Source organism: Orbicella franksi, chromosome 12, assembly GCF_964199315.1.
Source record: "Orbicella franksi chromosome 12, jaOrbFran1.1, whole genome shotgun sequence".
In the NCBI taxonomy this organism is placed as follows: Eukaryota; Metazoa; Cnidaria; class Anthozoa; order Scleractinia; family Merulinidae; genus Orbicella; species Orbicella franksi.
The window spans coordinates 9672178-9687306 of record NC_138156.1 but is presented as its reverse complement, the minus strand read 5'-3'; the positions used below and the strand labels follow the sequence as shown (position 1 = coordinate 9687306).

Here is a 15129-nt window from a genome sequence, read left to right as displayed (position 1 = left end):
GCTTAATTATTTGGTGCTCAGTGACAAGAGGCCAGTTCCAAGTTGTGTTGTATCTCTGTTTCTGAACGATTCATGGGAAAAATACTTAATTCACATGAAATAAGTTTGTTCTACCTAAAACTGAGGTAAAATGCGTTTTAAAAAATATTTCCAAATGAATGGTTTCACACGAAAAATCGTATTGAAACAGCGGTGAAAGGCAACTCGGAAATTATTGTTGAAGAGGGGAACTTGGAAAATGGTGATATAGTTTTATCCTCAATCTCTTCCTTCATTAATTCTTCTTTAAATACGAAGACTTAGCCAGGTGAAAATTTCAAATTAACGTTCATAAAACCGGAAATGTTTGTAAACATGGGTCAACAATAGACTGCAAAACAGTCACGTTTTTCGTCTCGAAATCACGACACGTGACGCGAATGCTTCAGGCTATCGTTCGGCCCGTACTCAAGCGAGACAAGTACCCATGATTGGGGCGCGTTCAAGGATACTTTCAGAGATTTCTATAAAATCCTAGAATAATGAAACAAATGTTCATTTGTCCGTTGTATAGATTATTAACAAAGACTTGTGCGTCTTTTTAACTGAACAGATGATATTGTAGTGATGGGACTTACTTAAGATCGTTTGATAGAAAGGGTGATAACTAGGGAGAATCATTGACTATGCTGCCGGGATCTCTTTTGATATAAAGAATAGGAATATTTTAGTGGCGGACAGTATCAAACAACGTCATCAATTGTTCTGTAAACAGGGTGAGTACCTGAACCAGTTTGGTGAACAAGGAAATCTTATCACCAGCTTGATTCTCCTCATGGTTTATCTTTGTTTTGTTTGTAAATACGGGAAGAAACTTTAATAAAAAGTCAAATTAAGATCCCAACCGAAGGCAGAAGAGTCAGCAGAAAAAGAGACCGTCCTTTTTTGTCACCAAACTGACGATACGTGAAGAGAAGCCTCTTTGTTATACACGATAGCTGATGTTATAGTCCACTGCTTTGGAAGAAAGTTAATTTGAAAAGCAAAGTCATATTAAGCAGATCGGAAAAGCTGTTTACGCAACTAAGATTAGAAATAGTGTAAAACGGTGTGACTATTAGCTCCAAGCCTTCTTTAGTTCACGATCAAATAAACTTCATGGCGATGATTTAGTTTGAAATGAAAAGCACAGACTTAAGGTGGCTCGAAACAGTTTTCTTTTTTTTAGACTTATAGAACTAGGTGCGATTTTTCAGGCTTTGAACTGTACTGTTTTGAATGGCTGTGCTATTTTTTTAAAGTAACTCTCCACACTTTTAAGTCATTAATTAACGTTGGACTTTAGTTGCATAGCAACAAACTTGACCACTTTTTGTCATCAGTTGCATCTATCTTAAAAACTAAGCCAGTGACCCCATATTTTTTTTTTCCTAATAATCTTTAGTAAAAATTCTGTGGAGTAGATTTTGCTTAGATTAAAAAAAACTGGAAATTTCCAAGTTGGAGACATTCCACTCCACAATTTTTTTTTTTTTTTTTTTTTTTTTTTTTCAATTTCGTGCATGCATTCCGCCTTTTGCTGTTGAATTATTTTTTGCATTAAAAAAAATTAGGGTCACCGAATCAGTTTTTGAGATATTAGCTTCGTAGATAAGGAATTTTTCGCGTGCGTTCTACTCGCAAATTGAAATCTCGACTTTGCAAGATCGCCCCTTGCGCACGCGTGAAGGCGGTCTGCTGATCAGTTATTCCCGCAATTCCACGCGAATAACGTTCTTTTTCGCTGTTGTCGTTAAGAAGAAGAGCACCATAAATACCCGAAGGTGAGACTGGCCAGGTAGAAAGAACGAAGAAAACGTGAAGACTAGATGTTTTCCTGTTGTTTTTAGATTGATAGCCGGCGTTATCGATCACAACATCAACATCCGTTTCCAGTGGAAACTTGTCGGCCTTTGACGTCATTAGCAGCAAAGCGCGCGAAATTGTAGGCGACGATATTGTTACCATTGGAAGCGAGGAAAGTTGCCCGTGGCAACTCTGTAATTTTATAATTTAAGGTCAAAACGTTGTTACCAAAGCTCTGTTGCGTATTACTCAACTGATAATCGTAGTAAGCATACAACAAAGTTAAAGTCGTTAAAAATATTCCTGACATTTTGTGTAGCTTTTTTTTTGGCTAACTATTAATACGTTCGCCCTAGTCGAAATTTTCATGTTTTTTCATGCATTAGTTTCATCAGTGTTGTCGTTTAAGAGAAGCATGACATATATATTTCCAGCTTCTCTTGTTGTTAATAAGCACTGACTTTAACGACAAAGAAAGCGCAATTAAAAGACCCCGGTAGCAGTTGATTTTGAGCCCGCAAGATGCAGATCAGGCATTCAGGCCACATACTTCCAATTCGTCACGCTATCTTCGGGAGATGGGTAATTAATTTCGTCTAATTTTCGAGAGTTCGTCTACCAGTCTCAGTCTCCTCTAGCTACAAAGCAGGAAAACTCGACTGAACTTAGGTATTTAAGCTTTGATTCCAATTCGTCGAGTTTGTTACCGGTGCCCTGGTTACAAACTGGTACGATTTCAAACTTGCATCGATCTCATTCTCCTCTCGCTTTCAGGTGTCTTGGTGGATACAATACAGTGCTGACCGACAATCACGTTTCGCCTCATCCTCTGATCAAGTTCCCCAGCGTTTCTTAATTCTTTGAACGCCATTTGTCTCCCAAAGGTAACATCGCCTAGTCACTAGCTACATCAGTTAAATGCGCGACAAACCCACTGAAGACTATTACACCATTCCCAACATTTTGCCATGAAAAATAATCTGATTAAAAAGATATCAGAAAGCCTTTTAAGTTTATAAGGTCAAGGAATCCTGATCACAATCCTCAGAAATCTTGCCCATCCTGTGGTTATTTTTACAAGTCGCGTGATATGAAAATGCCTCTAATGCCGCTCTGTGATTGGTCAATATCACAAAACTAGGTCACTGTCTTCTTTCAACCATTCAATCATTTAGCGAACTGACACAACATGATTTGATAACGTCAAGCTAACTCATCACAATTCACAATTCTTAGAAATCGTACACGTCAAACATGTCTATGAACAACGCTCTATGATTGGTTAATATTATTAGACGCTCGATCACAAGACTTCATTGTTGAAGGCGTTTACAACTACAAACCCTCCCTGTTTTCCGCCTTTCAATAATCATGGATATAAAAACCTTGCTAAACAATCTTCATGAAGAAGTATCCTGTTCTGTGTGCATGATCACATTCACAGATCCGAAACAGCTGCCATGTTTATACAGTTTTTGCCTTCACTGCTTGGAAGGAATTCTACGAACGAGTGACCGCCACGATATCATTACATGCCCGGAATGTAGAAGAGAGAGTAGAGTCCCTAGAAATGGAAACCTAAAGGATCTGCCAACCAACTTTCGCATTAACAGTTTGCTAGATGTGTTGGCCATCCAAGAGTGTAGCACGACAGGTGTCAAATGTGGAAACTGTGACAAGAAAAGCTCCCACAGTTTGTACTGCTTCCAGTGTTGTGTATTCTGGTGTGACGACTGTATTACTGGGCACAACATAATCCGAGCTAATAAAGAACACCGAGTGTTGGCGATTAAAGATTTCCAAGATCAAGACATCGAGGACGTGTTAAAGCGACCAGCATTTTGTGGAAAGCCAGGACACGACAGGAAAAAACTGAAATTCTTTTGCAATGACTGTGCAGAACCCATTTGCAACTCTTGTGTTGCAACCATTCATGACAGCCACGTCAAAATACTTTTGGAAGAAGCGGCAAATGAAAGAAAAGCAGAAGCGAAGTCTGTGATAGAATCTCAAAAGGAAATGGCGCAACAGATGAGAAATGAAATCTTCCAAATTGACCAGAATTGTGCAAAAATTCAAGGAAGAGTCGCCTATGCGAAGAGAAGCGTGCAACGGTTTGCTGATAACATATTTGCTGTTATCGAGGCGAAGAAACAGGAGATCATTCATGAAGTTGAAAATCAAGGACAACAATCACTCCAGCGACTGGGAATACAGAGGAATGAGATTGAACAACAAGCTCAAAAGATTGAGATAGGAATTGAAAAAACTGAAACACTTCTAAAGCGAAGCACAAGCCCAGAGATAGTGCAGTTAGATAAGACATTGAAAACAATCTTTCAGGAAGGAGTCAGGCGTGAAGGAGAACAAGTCGACCGTGACCTTGAAGGTCTTCGTCAATTTATTTTCGTGGAAAACGAAACATTACTAGAGAAAGCAATCACTGAAGGAATCGGCTCTTTCAAAACAACCTTCCTTTCCAAGACTAGTGCGCAGCAATCAAATGCCGAAGGAAAAGGAATCAATGAAGCTGTCGTCGGACTTCAAGCACAGTTTTTTTTGACAACAAGAAATGGTGAAGGAGAACAATGTTATGACGAGCGTGACTGTGTAACAGTGGAAATCAGAAATCAGCAAGGACAGGACTGTGCAACGAAGACGCGAGTCCAAGATAACAAAGATGGCAGCTACAAGATAAGTTACTTTGCCAAAGAAACTGGAAAATGCGTTGTATCAGTAAAAGTAAATGAGGATCACGTTCATGGCAGCCCTTTTGCGGTTCGGATCAAACCCAGACAGTTAAGACCCGTGCTGTCGTTTGGAAAAGGCGTTCCTGCTGGAAATCTAAAGAGCCCTTGGGGAGTGGCAGTGAATGAACGGAATGAAATTGCAGTGACTGAGGCTGGTAACCACAGAATTCAGGTATTCAGTTGCGATGGAACTTACTTAAGATCGTTTGGTACAAAGGGTGATAAACAGGGAGAATTTGACTTTCCTACCGGGATAGCTTTTGATATAAAGAATGGGAATATTTTAGTGGTGGACAGTGATAACCACCGTGTTCAATTGTTCAGTGAGCGAGGTGAGTTCCTGAACCAGTTTGGTAAACAAGGAACTCTTGATCACCAGCTTCAGTATCCCCGTGGTTTATCTGTAGACAGTGACGGGAATGTTATTGTCACTGATTCAGGTAACAAAGTAATTAAGATATTTTCTCCTAGTGGCCAGTTTTTACGTAAAATTGGCGAGGAGGGAACTTTCAAAACACCCTGGCACTGCGTCCAGTATGACAACTTTCTTATAGTATCAGATAGCGAAGAAAATTAAAGTGTTTTCTATGGAGGGAGATTTTTTGCACAAATTTGGAAAGAAGGGGGAGGGAGACGGGGAGTTTAATACACCTCGTTGCTTGTCAGTTAACAAGGCAGGACACCTGATGGTCTGTGATACAAAGAATCACAGAGTTCAGGTGTTTGACCTGAATGGAAAGTTTATCACAAAGTTTGGAACAAAAGGGAGCGGGATAGGAGAGTTTAATAATCCAACCTCTACAGCAGTTCTCAGTGATGGTAAGATAGTTGTGTCTGACTTCTTCAACAATCGCATTCAGATCTTCAAGTAAATTCGCATGATGTAATTAAATCAGCTGCTACAAATTATGAGTTGATTTCTTCATTGTTTTACGACACGCTCTGTCATTGTTTCAGTTGGAAATTTAGCGCCATTCGTTAGTTGTGAGTTGTATGATCAGCGTTAAATCGAATAGAAGAGTGTGTGCTTTATTCTCCGCGCTAGCACATTCTTGGATTATCTGCAATTTTATTTAACGATTGAGCTATTGACGCCCAGTTCAGACGCCGAACTTTTCATGAGCCGAACCTAATGCGTTGAATTAAGTACATGAAAAGTTCGGCGTCCGAATCACTTAAGAACGGCTATTTGAGATTGGAACGGCTCAGCCGTTCTTTCTGACTAGCTGAGCCGGGAATTTCGGCTTTGGAACGGCTTTGATTCAGACGTCGAACTTTTCATGTGCCGAACCTAATGCATACACCTTGCCTGAAAACCGCTGATGTTTCGATGTGTTTTCGATCAAACTAAATTAAGTTCGGTGAATTAAGTTCGACGTCTGAATCAACAGGCGTACTTTTGATAATTTGGGTCGGTCCAAATTCGAATTAAGTGCGGCTCATGAAAAGTTCGGCGTCTGAACTGGGCCTGACTCGGTTTTTATCCAGTATAGCATTGGGTAATAGCAAGTCACGCCTCCACGATTCTGTGATTTAACTATAATTGTAAGGATTTAAGTTTTGATCGAAATGTATTTACTCAGATTTACTTAAGAGGTTAATGTTTCTTTAATTTAGCTTTGAAGACTCGAAAATTCCTCTTTTTCATGAAGGAATATGGGCTAAATCAACGATCGAAGAATGAAAGAATTGTCTATTTCGAAGAAATTAAATTCGGAAAATGGAGGAATTGGAGAAGCTAAAGTGTCAGCCTGTCCAATAATTTTAATAGCGACTACTTATGGTATTCTACAATAAAATTTTAAAAATTGCTTATGATTGACTTTAAGTTCATTGATGTAGCATACAATTACTAAGTAGAAATAGTTTTAACTTTGAATCTAGTTAATGTAGTTAGAATATTTGTCAGAAATGTAACTCCAAGCAAAGCCGGAAATTCAAGTGGTTATCAACATCAGAAGGTCTGGATAGAGGTAATGTAATCTTAGTTATTAGTTTAATTTTCGGTGATTTCTAAGCAATCAAGAAAATTTTCAACCCGTGTATCAGCTATCAGTAAATTCAGTGTTGATCTTGAATCTCAGCCATTAGTTAAAAAACGCATTATTTCCTAGCTGAAAGTGAAAATTGTGACTTGTTTTCAGCTATCTGAGTTTACTGGTCTCATCCAGACCCTCAATGTCAGTCAGTAAATAATTTTAAATGCTTTTGTAAACAAGTTAGTGAGTTTTAGTAAGTTTTCTTAGCAGGCATTACATCGTTTGTAAATAAACAGTGACCTATTTTCTGTGACATTAGCAATTTCGTGACAGCATAGTTACCAATGTCATATAAGCTTGTGAAGATTGAGAATTGTGAATAAATTGTAAGATTTTGAAATCCAAACTTTGCCGGCTTAATTATTTTATTGCTCGGTGATAAGAGGCCAGTTCCAAGTTGTGTTTCTGATCGAATCATGCGGAAAAAGTTAAATTCACATGAAAATAAGATTGGTCTACCTAAAACTGAGGTAAAATGGGTTTTAAAAAATATTTCCAAATGAATGGTTTCACACGAAAACTCGTATTAAAACAGCGCGGTGAAAGGCAACTCGGAAATGGTTGTTGAAGAGGGGAACTTGGAAAATGGTGATATAGTTTTATCCTCAGGTTCTTCCTTCATTGTTTCTTCTTTAAATACGAGGACTAAGCCCGGAGAAAATTTCAAATTCGTGAAAGCGGAAATGTTTGTAGACATGTAGACATGGGTCAACAATAGACCGCAAAACAGTCACGTTTTTCGTCTCGAAATCACGAGGCGTGACGCGAAGCCTCCAGTTTATAGTTTGCCCGAACTCAAGGGAGACAAGTACCTATGATCGGGGCGCATTCAAGGATATATTTTTAATTGACTAGATTCAAAATTAAACAACGATGACCAAAAGCTTAAAAGATTCCTATAAAATATCAGAATAATGAAACAAATGTTCATTTGTCCGTTGTATTAGTTATTAAACAAGACTTGTGCATCTTTTTAACCGAATGTATAATGTTGCTAAAATATTCCGTGTAAGTTATGTCTTCTCTGCTCGATATCAAAATAGAAAAAGAAAGAAAGAAAAGAAGTCGATTTTTATAAGCTGCTGAAAATTCATCGTGAAAACAAGCCTGAACAACTCGCTATAGGCGAATCTTTGTTAACAATATTTGCATCATTGCCACAAGAGATTCAGTTTTTGATCAAGTTTCAAAAATATACCAGTTTTGAATATTGAAGACATAGAACAATTAGCTTTGCTAAGGGATTTGAGCCCCGACGTTTTGAATACTCTCTGTGCGATGCGGGTGTAAAACGTCAAATTTCCTACAAGAATGTATGAGCTCATTGACGCTTTTGCCACACAGAAAGTTTGCAGTTTGAAAACGAATTTCTCCCTGAATATCTCTTCCTTAGAGCCAAAAATGTAACCAATTAACAGGTTTCACAAGCGCTTTAAATGATTGGCGGTACTGTTGCATCTAGCATGATGCCTTCTCAGTGCAAATTCGTATGTTAATGAAGAACAATGTAAAGAATGCCATCAACAAGATCATTTTATTTGTGGATCACAACGGGGAGGGTCGTGCGGACACCAACGACTTATTGCTGAAAAACGCATGTGAAGCCCAAAAGGCCCAAAAATGGTCGCTTCTTCCTCCTCCTCCTCTTAAATTCAAGTTAAGTATTGCCGAAAAAGTGTACGTCAGATTTAATGGCCAATCCTTTGACCAGCAGAACTGTTGTTAGAAGGTCCAGAGTTTGTATCAAGCAAGCCTACCAATCACACCCCCCTACAAGTCCTAATGAGTATCTCTCAAATCCCTTATCACCTGACAACTACGAGAAAACAAGTGCACATCGTTTTTAATAATAAATTGACACCTAAAAATAAAAATCGTAGAATAAGGAAAACATAGCCAGGTTATGAATCAAATATATATGCCAAGCAATGCATGTAAAAGTCATTTCAGTTATCACTATTGTTGTATTGCTAAGGGCAAGGTCGTGCAACCTGCTCGAAATTTTAATGTTTTTAATATCAGTGTTCATCAGGGCTGTTTTTTAAGGAAGCATGGCAGATATATATCTATTTCCTGCTCTTTCTGATCAAAATCAACTTCACGACGAAGAGGGCGTGATTTAAAAGACCCAGTTAAAAGTTGATTTTGAGCCCGCAAGATGCAGATCAAGCATTCAGACTAAATAATTCCAATTCGTCAAGTTATCTTTGGGAGACAGCGATTTCATAGCTGTGAAACCGCTCTTGTACGTGTACACAATGATATTTTGCGTGCCATTGACGATCGTCACTGTGTTATACTCCTGCTGCTTGATCTATCTGCTGCTTTTGACACTGTTGATCACGACATTCTTCTAACAAGACTGAAATCCAAGTTTTCAATCTGTGGCACTGCCCTTGAATGGTTTCGTTCCTATCTTACAAACTGCACACAATTTACCTTAATCGATGGAAAAAAATCACAGTCTCGTGAGCTTAAATGTGGAGTCCCCCAAGGTTCGGTCCTAGGGCCTATCCTGTAATTACTTTATACTGCACCACTGGCTGACATTCTACGGTACCACGAAATGCAATTTCACTTCTACGCTGACGATACTCAGTTATATATCTCTTTTTCAACAAACAACGACGTCGAATTAACTAATGCAGTTGGAAAAATTGAGGAATGTTTGTCTGATCTTGACAAGTGGATGTCTCTTAACAAGCTAAAACTGAATAAGGACAAGACGGAACTTCTTTATCTATACTCGAAACACAACCCGCAGCAGTCTCTACCACCAATCCGTTTTGGTCAAGACATAATTCAGCCATCTCAATTTGCTAGAAACATCGGTGTGATATTTGACAGTACCATGACTATGCTTCCGCATATCAGTTCTATTTGTAAATCAGCCTCTTATCATCTGCGCAACATCTCCTGGATAAGGAAATTCTTATCTACGAAAACCACCGAGATCATTTTGGCGAATTGTACAGCGCCTAGAGCAGGCATAGATAGGCGCTATATAAATATTTATTTATTTATTATTATTATTATTATTATTATTATTATTATTATTATTATTATTTTCGTCAAATGTTTGAGAGTGCCTCGGTTACAAGCTGCTACGATGTCAAACTTGCATCGATCTCATTCTCCTCATGCTGTTAGGTGTCTTGGTGAATGAAATACAATGCTGACCGACATTCACGTTTCGCCTCGTCCTCTGATCAAGTTCCTCAACGCCTAGTCACTAGCTACATGAGTTTAATGTAATTAAATGCGGAACAAAAACCACTGAAGATTGTTACACCATTCCAAACATTTTGCCATGCACAATAATCTGATTAAAAAGGTATAAATAAGATAGCCTCTCAAATTTATAAGGTCAAGGAATCTCAATTACAATTCTCAGAACTGGAAATCTTGGCTCATCCTGTGCCATTCTCGACCCCAGAGCTCTTCTCTTTTGCGCATGACGGACGGCGAGAAGAGCTCTTGGAAACTGGGCCAGAAAGTCTGTTCTGATTGGTTTATGAGTGAAACAATAAAAACGTTTCTGATTGGTCAATTTATTACGGGCTACCTGTAATGAATTTACGAGAAAACTTACAGTGCGTGCAGGGAACAGTGAAGGAAATGGACGAAACAACGAAAAAACTGTGCAATCGGAAGGTCAAAATTTGCCGTTGCTGCAATTCTCATTTGTCCAACGTATATGATAGCATAGATTTGTTTGGAAAAACGGCTCAAAGGGAAAATGTGATCGAGAAACTAAAAGAAGTGGGAAAGATCCAGGTGCAAGAGAGCGATGAAGATTTCCTAACAACAAAAATCTGCAGGAAATGTTTCCGAAAGGTCACAGGACTTGCGAAAGCTATCGATGACTTCCGAAACATTTGCTCGCAATCCAAAGAAATCCAGATAGCGGATTTAGATAACGCTCGGCTTAAACGTGACAGAAAGCCTTCAACACCAACACAAGAACCGCATGGAAAACGAAGGCCTACAGTTCCCACTGAGTTTACGACACGGCACTTTGACACCACCACCTTGACTCCGGCCGATCAAGCGGCTGATGGAGAGTGTAGCTCTGAGTTGAGAGTTAAGATTTCTTCACTTTTCTCCGGCGAGCAAGTTCCTACAAACAGTCGCGATATCCTTCCCTTACCTGTGGTAAGCGCGAGAAGCGCCTCGAGTCCAGACAACGAATTAAACAAACAACAGGCCTCGGAGATATTAACCGATGCTGGTCTTCGAAACTCACAGGTTCGTTTTATTATATTATTTTTGAGATTTAAAATAAATTAAACGGAGCTCGTGAAAAAAGTTCCAGGAAAGAAGAACTTGTGCGATTTTCGAAAAAATTGTTACGCCGGTATTTCCATCTGAGTCTGGATAAACTACCCCTGTTGATATTATACGTAAGTTAAATTAAGAAAAGAAGCATAATGGACAAAATTATTTCATTTAATGACCTTCCAGCTCATCAAGTCATGCAAAGACGCCATACCAAAAGCAACAGTTACAAAGGTATTGAGTACTGTGCAGTGGGGAATTCCAGAGGACATTGCCAAAGACGTTCTCAGTGTTGATAGCATCAAGGGGGCCATCAAGTTACAGCTACTTAAAGAAATCAATGACCAATGCCAATCACTGTGTGTAAGGACTCGTGGTGAGCCGTCGGTCCTTAAAGACACATCAGTGGAAGCTTTAGAAAGTGTTGAGTGGTGCAATGTTATGAAAGAAATGAAGGACAGGGCACCAGATATACTAGACTTCATTGCAACAGTGGCTGCTAGCTCCCAGACTAAAGAAAAATGTGGATGCTCAAGTCCCTCCAGTGTGCATGGTTTATGCAATGATGATGAACCAGAGGTGGCAAGAGCTTAGCTTAGTCCAAAAAATTGCTACAATTATTCTTGGAGTTGGGCACAGCAGCAAAAAGGTAAATTTAGCCATGGGCAGATCCAAAATATTCAAACAGAAGGGGCCAAAGGAATTGTGGCAGAGTGCAAGCCAAACCCCCCCTCCCCCCAAACAGAATGAAAAAATTCCCTCTAAAGATGGTTGGATTTTTTTTTCAAAAATACAAGAAAAAAAGGGGTGGACAAAGGTGATGTTTATCAATATATTTGATCACTTAGTGGTAAACTGTATTGTGCTGTACTTTTTTTTCCAGGAAGTACACTACCTCTCATCAAAATGTAATTATAACCATTCCTTAGCCACAAGTAAAACCCAATGAAACTACATCGAAGTGTCTGCTTGGGGGTGTCCACCTTTTGGTCAGAGAAGTTTAAAATGTAGAGTGTCTAAGACAGAGATGCCTTAACTTCTGTTAGGGATGAAGTTTTATAAGAAAACTGTGTCAAGACTTACTGGTACTCACAGACTTTTTCATTTAGCAATCATCTCAAAAGTTATTAACAAGTTTTTTATAGGTGCTGATGTATAGCTTTTAATTAAGTTGTTGTTTCACATTTATCTGTTTTTTTTTTTGTTTTTTTTTATTTCTTGCAATATGTACCATGCAGACCTTTGAAAGAATGATGAGTCTTGGTATCTGCCAGTCAAGGGCAAATTACTTGAAAACTATGGATGCCATTGGTAAGCATTCATTTACAACAGTTTTTCAGCTACTTGCTTTGTAAGGATGAGCTTCAGCTTTTCAGAAAAGAGTTCATTGTCCTTGTTAGCAGAATACTGGTAGAATTCTTTCCATGTCTCAGTTCCTTGGAATCTTTTATCCCTAAGCATATTAAGCATCGCTTCTCTGCAGAAATGGCAAAGAAATCTATTGTCATCAACCTACCAATTGTTCCATACAATCAGTTGAAGCATTCTGATGTTGTGCAGTATCTTGAAGTGCTGCAGGAGCTACTCACTGAGGTGTACGCCCCTGATGAGGGAAGTATCGCAGAAGAAGTTTCACAGTTAGAAAAACTGGAAAGAACAGAAACACTTCTAAAAGGTGTGTGAAAAGAATGTCACAATAAGTTTTATTTATTTTTTTGACAATCAATTACTAACCTGTAGTGTATCAGGGGTGAGTACAGGATTTTAGAGAAGGGGGTTTGAGAAGGGGACTACCAAAGGCACCCCCCTGTAGAGGGCCCGGGGGCATCCTCCCTCAATTTTTTTTTTAAATTGAGGATTTCCAGCAATCTGAGACCAAGTCAGCATGTTATAAATGTCTTTTTTCTTTTAATTTAGGAGGTTCAACCAAAACCCCCAAGATCTGCCCTAGGTGTGTTACCTTAAAATTTTCTGTTTAACTATAGTTATAACAACAAGAAAAAAAGAGCAATTTTTATTAAATGAGGTATTAAATTCTGTCACATGGAATTCTTTCTGAGACAATGCTCGCTTCTTTATTTTCCCGTCTTAATGAATTTGCAAAAAATATTTACACACAACAATTAAGGTGGCCGAACACAGTTTTCACGCGCGCTTTTGCTGATGCCATTCAGCACACGCACCAGGATTGCTAAAAACAAGCATGCCGTCAATAGAGCGATCATTTTATTTACTATCTACATTATTTTTCTCTATAATTGAACCCAGAGTATTGATGGCTTTAGTCTTCTATTACAAAGATATGTTAGGAAAGGTAACGCTGCAAAGAACCCAGCAATTCTCAGCTTTTTCTTTGTTACTGAAAGAACCCAGTTAAATGCAGCGTATGCGTAGTAGGTCAAAAAATTGCGATTGAATGAAAATTGCACTCCCGGAAATACGCCTATTACTTGAAAACCACTCATTAGAATTTCACGAAATTTGGCACAAAAATACTTAAGGAAATAAGTAACTGGAGTATTGAAAATGATTGAACTTTAACAAAGGAAATTCTAGATATTCCAGTGAACCTTTAACAACGGATAATTAAGGATCTCTCTGTTAAATTATTAGCAAAATGGTGTTAACTTGTGAGAATCGCTATAAGCTTGTTGCATGCAAATTGTAAAGAAAATCTAATGACTAGATTTTCTATAAATAAACAAAACCGATTTTAAAGGCCTGTTTATATTTATTCATATTGCCATGGCAACGGCACTTACGTCAGCTTAACCATCAAAAAACCAAAGTTTGTGATGTTAACTTGCCTGCTGCCATTTTTGGCGAGCGAAGGATCAAGGGTTTGAGGGAAAAGGTGAATGAACACAGGTATCAAAAACTGTGTTCAGCCACCTTAAATTAATGTGTTTCTGTCAATAATCAGTTGGCTAAATTTGTGACAGAAGTTAATGTATATAATAAAATATGAAATATTTTAACATAGAAATTATTTGCTTTGAATATATGTATTGAATGTATAAACAGTGAAATAGATTTACTTCAATACATGAATTTTGTTTTCAAAAAGTAATTTTCTGGTGTTCTACAAATGGTAGGAAAGCATATCCCACTGTTTGCTGACCTTCTTGGTTGGGAACGAGTGACTGGAGCGAAGAAAACTAGAGCAGGCTGCGACTTATATTCATGTGAAAAGTTTGAATGTGTTATAGAAGCTGCAGCTGTCTGGCATGCTAAGCAGTCATTCCTTGGGGCAAGACTGAAATACCTCTGTGGGTGGGGGTGGTGGAACTGAATTTAAAATAAACAAAAATCCCATTGATGCTTTTTCCTTCTGATATCCTAACTCCCTAACCCCTTCTGAAGATATAGGTCGTTTGACCCTTGTGCAAGCAGTGCATAAGATTTTTACAAAGTAAAAGGGACTAAATTGTGCTTTGTAACATTATTTACATGTATACATGCACAGCTGCTTACAATATGTTTTCCCAACTTGATGTACTGGTTTTTAGATGGTCAAGAAAAAACAAATAATTACTATTTAATGAATATAAAAAATAACAATTCTATATGCATTTAATGCAAAGCCTAGCGTAGCCTACATCTCGACTGGAGATTTCTGTCCTGCTACCAGCTCAGAGGACTTTCAGTTCTCAGGCTATAATCACTTATTGCAACTGTCAAATGTACTGTAATAGGAGGTGAAACTAATGATAATAATGATGATGATTTAACATCATAAATAATGGACTTTAATATTTTCAATGATATTATAAAACTACGCAAGTATGAGATTGAAATGTCAGTATGACTTTTGAATTTCAATCATGTTACATTACCAGATCACAGTCCTAAGTCCTCCATGTTACTGACCAGTTTTAGTAGTAGTCTAGCTATCATACAATCAATTGGTGTGAGATTGATGCATTAAGTCACTGCTTTCTTTTATTAATTCTCTCTTTAGTACATCTGGGGGCAGCTGTACAATACACAGTCTGCACGAGATGTAGGTACCCTCTACAACTTGAGGCAATGTTTTGGCTTAGTAAACGTTTCCACCAAAGTTAAGAGCAACTTTGAGAGTGCCAATTCCCTTATGTTATCAGCAACAAAAGCCTACTTGTGTAGTGCTTTCATGGAGTATGCTGGTCTAGAACAATTGGATGGTGCTCCAAAGAAAATTACTTCCTCAGACCCGAAGGACTTGGAAAGGATCATTGGTTGTTTTGTGGATGAGTACG

General features: G+C 38.3%; 1 pseudogene across 1 annotated transcript in view; it reads left to right on the top strand.

The window, feature by feature from the left end:
* Positions 1-2546: 2546 nt before the first annotated feature.
* The window catches only part of LOC145464109 (E3 ubiquitin-protein ligase TRIM45-like), a 22207-nt pseudogene continuing 9624 nt past the window's right edge, over positions 2547-15129 (top strand). The window contains exon 1 of the transcript XR_014041390.1: positions 2547-6810. The product of XR_014041390.1 is annotated as an E3 ubiquitin-protein ligase TRIM45-like (transcript). The remainder of the gene's footprint in view (positions 6811-15129) is intronic.